The sequence below is a fragment of the Leptodactylus fuscus genome, chromosome 10, assembly GCF_031893055.1.
Source record: "Leptodactylus fuscus isolate aLepFus1 chromosome 10, aLepFus1.hap2, whole genome shotgun sequence".
Lineage (NCBI taxonomy): Eukaryota > Metazoa > Chordata > Amphibia > Anura > Leptodactylidae > Leptodactylus > Leptodactylus fuscus.
This window is the reverse complement of record NC_134274.1, coordinates 85,794,186-85,802,498: the sequence shown is the minus strand read 5'-3', so window position 1 is coordinate 85,802,498 and position 8,313 is coordinate 85,794,186.

The following is an 8,313-nucleotide window of genomic DNA, read 5'->3' as shown; positions in this document are numbered from 1 at the left end:
AATGCTTAGCTAAGTGTGCATGTATTTGGAGTGGGGAGAGATCTCTAGCAGTCGCTCAGCTTTCCAGAGAACAAAAGGTTCCGAAATCCAACAAGCCGATCCTTCTTATCCAACAACCTTTGCTGTTGCGAGACCTGCATGGACATTATGTGGTCAGCCGCTCCTGTGTATCCTGCACAGAGTGTATCCGCCACCTGTTATCTGCTGGACCATTTATCTCAATGTTTGTCCCCATTAAACTTCTCCCAGGGGTTTTAGAAGTTGGACTCACATTGACTAGCCGACCGGCCGGCTGCAAAGCCATAATACATAACGGCTACAGGATGTCCCATTTGAAATAATGCAAATTGTAAACGGACGCAGCTAGTGTCCGATGCTAAAATTTTGCGCGGACATTAGCATCGGACACTGATGCTAGTGTGAACCCAGCTTAAACGTTTAATTTGGTCCTAACCAAAGGTGTAATTTACCTTAACAGTATGACACTGTCAGGGCTCCTAGGACTATATATATCTATAATACATAGTGTATGACACTGTCAGGACTCCTAGGACTATATATATCTATAATGCATAGTGTATGACACTGTCAGGGCTCCTAGGACTATATATCTATAATACATAGTGTATGACGCTGTAAGGGCTCCTAGGACTATATATATCTATAATACATAGTGTATGACACTGTCAGGGCTCCTAGGACTATATATATCTATAATACATAGTGTATGACACTGTCAGGGCTCTTAGGACTATATATAATACATAGTGTATGACACTGTCAGGGCTCCTAGGACTATATATATCTATAATACATAGTGTATGACACTGTCAGGGCTCCTAGGACTATATAGATCTATAATACATAGTGTATGACACTGTCAGGGCTCCTAGGACTATATAGATCTATAATACATAGTGTATGACACTGTCAGGGCTCCTAGGACTACATATATCTATAATACATAGTGTGTGACACTGTCAGGGCTCCTAGGACTATATATATATCTATAATACATAGTGTGTGACACTGTCAGGGCTCCTAGGACTATATATATCTATAATACATAGTGTGTGACACTGTCAGGGCTCCTAGGACTATATATATCTATAATACATAGTGTGTGACACTGTCAGGGCTCCTAGGACTATATATATCTATAATACATAGTGTATGACACTGTCAGGGCTCCTAGGACTATATATATCTATAATACATAGTGTATGACACTGTCAGGGCTCCTAGGACTATATATAATACATAGTGTATGACACTGTCAGGGCTCCTAGGACTATATATATCTATAATACATAGTGTATGACACTGTCAGGGCTCCTAGGACTATATATATCTATAATACATAGTGTGTGACACTGTCAGGGCTCCTAGGACTATATATCTATAATACATAGTGTATGACACTGTCAGGGCTCCTAGGACTGGGAGATGTCTGCTGCTTGGCATGTAATAGACAGGCCAAATTTTACTGTACCACTTTTAGGGTTAAAAATAAAACAATTAAAGAGTGTTTGCCCCTGAGTCTGGGACACTATGGGACATAATACTGTGTGCAAGGGCCACTATAGGACATAATACTGTGTGCAGGGGCCACTATAGGACATAATACTGTGTGCAGGGGTCACTATGGGACATAATACTGTGTGCAGGGGCCACTATAGGACATAATACTGAGTGCAGGGGCCACTATGGGGGATAATACTGTGTGCAGGGGCCACTATGGGACATAATACTGTGTGCAGGGGCCACTATAGGACATAATACTGTGCGCAAGGGCCACTATAGGACATAATACTGTGTGCAGGGGTCACTATGGGACATAATACTGTGTGCAGGGGCCACTATGGGACATAATACTGTGTGCAGGGGCCACTATAGGACATAATACTGTGTGCAGGGGCCACTATAGGGATAATACTGTGTGCAGGGGCCACTATGGGGGATAATACTGTGTGCAGGGGCCACTATAGGACATAATACTGTGTGTAGGGGCCACTATGGGACATAATACTGTGTGCAGGGGCCACTATAGGACATAATACTGTGTGCAGGGGCCACTATAGGACATAATACTGTGTGCAGGGGCCACTATGGGACATAATACTGTGTGCAGGGGCCACTATGGGACATAATACTGTGCGCAGGGGCCACTATGGGACATAATACTGTGTGCAGGGGCCACTATAGGACATAATACTGTGTGTAGGGGCCACTATGGGACATAATACTGTGTGCAGGGGCCACTATAGGACATAATACTGTGTGCAGGGGCCACTATGGGGAATAATACAGTGTGCAGGGCCACTATGGGGGATAATACTGTGTGCAGGGGCCACTATGGGACATAATACTGTGTGCAGGGGCCACTATGGGACATAATACTGTGTGCAGGGGCCACTATAGGACATAATACTGTGTGCAGGGGCCACTATGGGGCATAATACTGTGTGCAGGGGTCACTATGGGACATTATACTGTGTGCAGGGGCCGCTATGGGACATAATACTGTGTGCAGGGGCCGCTATGGGACATAATACTGTGTGCAGGGGCCACTATGGGGGATAATACTGTGTGCAGGGGCCACTATGGGGGATAATACTGTGTGCAGGGGCCGCTATGGGACATAATACTGTGTGCAGGGGCCGCTATGGGACATAATACTGTGTGCAGGGGCCACTATGGGACATTATACTGTGTGCAGGGGCCACTATGGGACATCATACTGTGTGCAGGGGCCGCTATGGGACATAATACTGTGTGCAGGGGCCACTATGGGGGATAATACTGTGTGCAGGGGCCACTATGGGGGATAATACTGTGTGCAGGGGTCACTATGGGACATAATACTGTGTGCAGGGGCCACTATGGGACATAATACTGTGTGCAGGGGCCACTATGGGGGATAATACTGTGTGCAGGGGCCACTATGGGACATTATACTGTGTGCAGGGGCCGCTATGGGACATAATACTGTGTGCAGGGGCCGCTATGGGACATAATACTGTGTGCAGGGGCCACTATGGGGGATAATACTGTGTGCAGGGGCCGCTATGGGACATAATACTGTGTGCAGGGGCCGCTATGGGACATAATACTGTGTGCAGGGGCCACTATGGGACATTATACTGTGTGCAGGGGCCACTATGGGACATAATACTGTGTGCAGGGGCCACTATGGGACATAATACTGTGTGCAGGGGCCACTATGGGGGATAATACTGTGTGCAGGGGCCACTATGGGGAATAATACTGTGTGCAGGCGCCACTATGGGACATAATACTGTGTGCAGGGGCCACTATGGGGGATAATACTGTGTGCAGGGGTCACTATGGGGGATAATACTGTGTGCAGGGGCCACTATGGGACATAATACTGTGTGCAGGGGTCACTATGGGACATAATACTGTGTGCAGGGGCCACTATGGGGGATAATACTGTGTGTAGGGGCCACTATGGGACATAATACTGTGTGCAGGGGCCACTATGGGACATAATACTGTGTGCAGGGGCCACTATGGGACATAATACTGTGTGCAGGGGCCACTATGGGACATAATACTGTGTGCAGGGGCCACTATGGGGCATAATACTGTGTGCAGGGGCCACTATGGGGGATAATACTGTGTGCAGGGGCCACTATGGGACATAATACTGTGTGCAGGGGCCACTATGGGACATAATACTGTGTGCAGGGGCCGCTATGGGACATAATACTGTGTGCAGGGGCCGCTATGGGACATAATACTGTGTGCAGGGGCCACTATGGGGGATAATACTGTGTGCAGGGGCCGCTATGGGACATAATACTGTGTGCAGGGGCCACTATGGGACATTATACTGTGTGCAGGGGCCACTATGGGACATAATACTGTGTGCAGGGGCCGCTATGGGACATAATACTGTGTGCAGGGGCCGCTATGGGACATAATACTGTGTGCAGGGGCCACTATGGGGGATAATACTGTGTGCAGGGGCCGCTATGGGACATAATACTGTGTGCAGGGGCCACTATGGGGGATAATACTGTGTGCAGGGGCCGCTATGGGACATAATACTGTGTGCAGGGGCCGCTATGGGACATAATACTGTGTGCAGGGGCCGCTATGGGACATAATACTGTGTGCAGGGGCCGCTATGGGACATAATACTGTGTGCAGGGGCCACTATGGGACATTATACTGTGTGCAGGGGCCACTATGGGACATCATACTGTGTGCAGGGGCCGCTATGGGACATAATACTGTGTGCAGGGGCCACTATGGGGGATAATACTGTGTGCAGGGGCCACTATAGGACACAATACTGTGTGTAGGGGCCACTATGGGACATAATACTGTGTGCAGGGGCCACTATAGGACATAATACTGTTTGCAGGGCCACTATAGGACATAATACTGTGTGTAGGGGCCACTATGGGACATAATACTGTGTGCAGGGGCCACTATAGGACATAATACTGTGTGCAGGGGCCACTATAGGACATAATACTGTGTGTAGGGGCCACTATGGGACATAATACTGTGTGCAGGGGCCACTATAGGACATAATACTGTGTGCAGGGGCCACTATGGGGAATAATACAGTGTGCAGGGCCACTATGGGGGATAATACTGTGTGCAGGGGCCACTATGGGACATAATACTGTGTGCAGGGGCCACTATGGGACATAATACTGTGTGCAGGGGCCACTATAGGACATAATACTGTGTGCAGGGGTCACTATGGGACATAATACTGTGTACAGGGGCCACTATGGGACATAATACTGTGTGGAGGGGCCACTATGGGACATAATACTGTGTGCAGGGGCCACTATGGGACATAATACTGTGTGCAGGGGCCACTATGAGACATAATACTGTGTGCAGGGGCCACTATGGGGGATAATACTGTGTGCAGGGGCCACTATGGGGGATAATACTGTGTGCAGGGGTCACTATGGGACATAATACTGTGTGCAGGGGCCACTATGGGACATAATACTGTGTGCAGGGGCCACTATGGGGGATAATACTGTGTGCAGGGGCCACTATGGGACATAATACTGTGTGCAGGGGCCACTATGGAGGATAATACTGTGTGCAGGGGTCACTATGGGACATAATACTGTGTGCAGGGGCCACTATGGGACATAATACTGTGTGCAGGGGCCACTATGGGGGATAATACTGTGTGCAGGGGCCGCTATGGGACATAATACTGTGTGCAGGGGCCACTATGGGACATTATACTGTGTGCAGGGGCCACTATGGGACATCATACTGTGTGCAGGGGCCGCTATGGGACATAATACTGTGTGCAGGGGCCACTATGGGGGATAATACTGTGTGCAGGGGCCACTATGGGGGATAATACTGTGTGCAGGGGCCACTATAGGACATAATACTGTGTGTAGGGGCCACTATGGGACATAATACTGTGTGCAGGGGCCCCTATAGGACATAATACTGTTTGCAGGGCCACTATAGGACATAATACTGTGTGTAGGGGCCACTATGGGACATAATACTGTGTGCAGGGGCCACTATAGGACATAATACTGTCTGCAGGGGCCACTATAGGACATAATACTGTGTGTAGGGGCCACTATGGGACATAATACTGTGTGCAGGGGCCACTATGGGACATAATACTGTGTGCAGGGGCCACTATGGGACATAATACTGTGTGCAGGGGCCACTATGGGACATAATACTGTGTGCAGGGGCCACTATAGGACATAATACTGTGTGCAGGTGCCACTATGGGGGATAATACTGTGTGCAGGGGCCACTATGGGGAATAATACAGTGTGCAGGGCCACTATGGGGGATAATACTGTGTGCAGGGGCCACTATGGGACATAATACTGTGTGCAGGGGCCACTATGGGACATAATATTGTGTGCAGGGGCCACTATAGGACATAATACTGTGTGCAGGGGTCACTATGGGACATAATACTGTGTACAGGGGCCACTATGGGACATAATACTGTGTGGAGGGGCCACTATGGGACATAATACTGTGTGCAGGGGCCACTATGGGACATAATACTGTGTGCAGGGGCCACTATGGGACATAATACTGTGTGCAGGGGCCACTATGGGGGATAATACTGTGTGCAGGGGCCACTATGGGGGATAATACTGTGTGCAGGGGTCACTATGGGGGATAATACTGTGTGCAGGGGTCACTATGGGACATAATACTGTGTGCAGGGGTCACTATGGGACATAATACTGTGTGCAGGGGCCACTATGGGACATAATACTGTGTGCAGGGGTCACTATGGGACATAATACTGTGTGCAGGGGCCACTATGGGACATAATACTGTGTGCAGGGGTCACTATGGGGCATAATACTGTGTGCAGGGGCCACTATGGGACATAATACTGTGTGCAGGGGCCACTATGGGGGATAATACTGTGTGCAGGGGCCACTATGGAGGATAATACTGTGTGCAGGGGCCACTATGGGACATAATACTGTGTGCAGGGGCCACTATGGGGGATAATACTGTGTGCAGGGGCCGCTATGGGACATAATACTGTGTGCAGGGGCCACTATGGGACATAATACTGTGTGCAGGGGCCACTATGGGACATAATACTGTGTGCAGGGGCCACTATGGGACATAATACTGTGTGCAGGGACCACTATGGGGGATAATACTGTGTGCAGGGGCCACTATGGGGCATAATACTGTGTGCAGGGGCCACTATGGGGCATAATACTATATGGAGGGGCCACTATGGGGCATAATACTATATGGAGGGGGCTACAGTGGGATCTCCAGATTGTTACAGTATGAGAAGGTCGATGTCTTCTTCCCCCCCTCATACTCAGGACCAGTCTCTAATCCTCCACCAGTTATTCTGCTGATCTATGACAAGGATTATGTAACTAGGAGTATTATTTCCCATAGACTGGAGCAGCTGTGTCCACATTGCAGAGAACATGAGGGACAGAACAATGATTACAAGTTGGTTATATATCTTACCTATTAGCCAGTACCTATAGACTCACCATATAGGTCTGATTATAAGGGAAAGTGACTATGGAACAGAAGAAGAATGGACACAATGAAAGTCTCACTCACCCAAGGACTATAGAGAATGGACAACAACAGCAGGGACCAAGGATCCGTATCACTGGTGGTAGTCAAGGCACAAGCCAAGGGTTCTCAATCAGAATCTCTTTATTGAGGTAAGTATAGACCGGGACGCATTTCCGGCTAAACGTCGGCCCTTTCTCAAGTGCAAAATAATAGGTCCCGTCGGGCCAGTTGCGCAGTATACAAGTGCAGTATGGTATCCTGTGCTGCATAAAGGTTGGAGATCCTTCACAATCTTAGAATGGCAATGTTGATGTGCCAGGTGGTCCCAAAAATGCTTGCTTGGTGATAAATCCGGTGACCGGGCATTGCAAGGCAGTTGTGTTATTTAGAATAGTGGTTTATTTTAAAGACGGACCATTGGGGTCCCCTCAGCATCCAGGGCCTGGTAGTGACTGCTAACACTGCACCTGTTATAGCTACACACCTGCTTGCTGTGTATGGGTGAGCATTATACTACTGAAAAATACCAGTTGTCTGCCCTACCAGGGTATCCTGCACATATCAATGTTAGGGTCCCTCCTATGACTACTAGGGGTGACTGACTATCACATGTCATGACTCCCAGGTCACCACACCAGCAGTTCGGGCAGTGTGTTCCTCTGCACCGCAGGCAGGATTGAAGTGCTCACCACGATACCTCCAAGCTCAAACCCAACCATGGTCAGATCTCAAACAGAACCTGGATTTCTTGCTAAATGATGTGGTTGCAGTCTGTAGTAGCCCAAAGGTGACAGTGACGGCTATTAATGGCAGCTTTGCTTGGAAATGGTCCGGACAAAGACAGGTTTGTGCAGTGCAGCGGCCGCCTTATCCGGATGGTGGACAAGGAAACTTTGTGGGTTCCTCAGGCTTATCAGAAGATCTAATGACCCTCTCAGCTGGTGGATGGTCTGGGATGTTTGGAGCCGGTCTGCTATGTGAGTGTCCTCATGTAGCCACCGCTCTCAATTGCTTTATCAGAACAGACAAGATGGCGGACAGCTCCTCAAACTGACCGTCCCAGTCTTCTCAGTCTAATGATGTGCCCTGTGTCAAAGCCTGGAAACCTGGTAAAATGTCTTTGACTATCAGTCAATGATCTCACACCAGGAGGTACACTACCCAAAAGCATCCTCTGAGAGCCGATTTTATTGGGTAGATGGGGAGGCACTTGTACGCCCTCTTGTGGCAAGACCACACCTGTAACCTTTATAT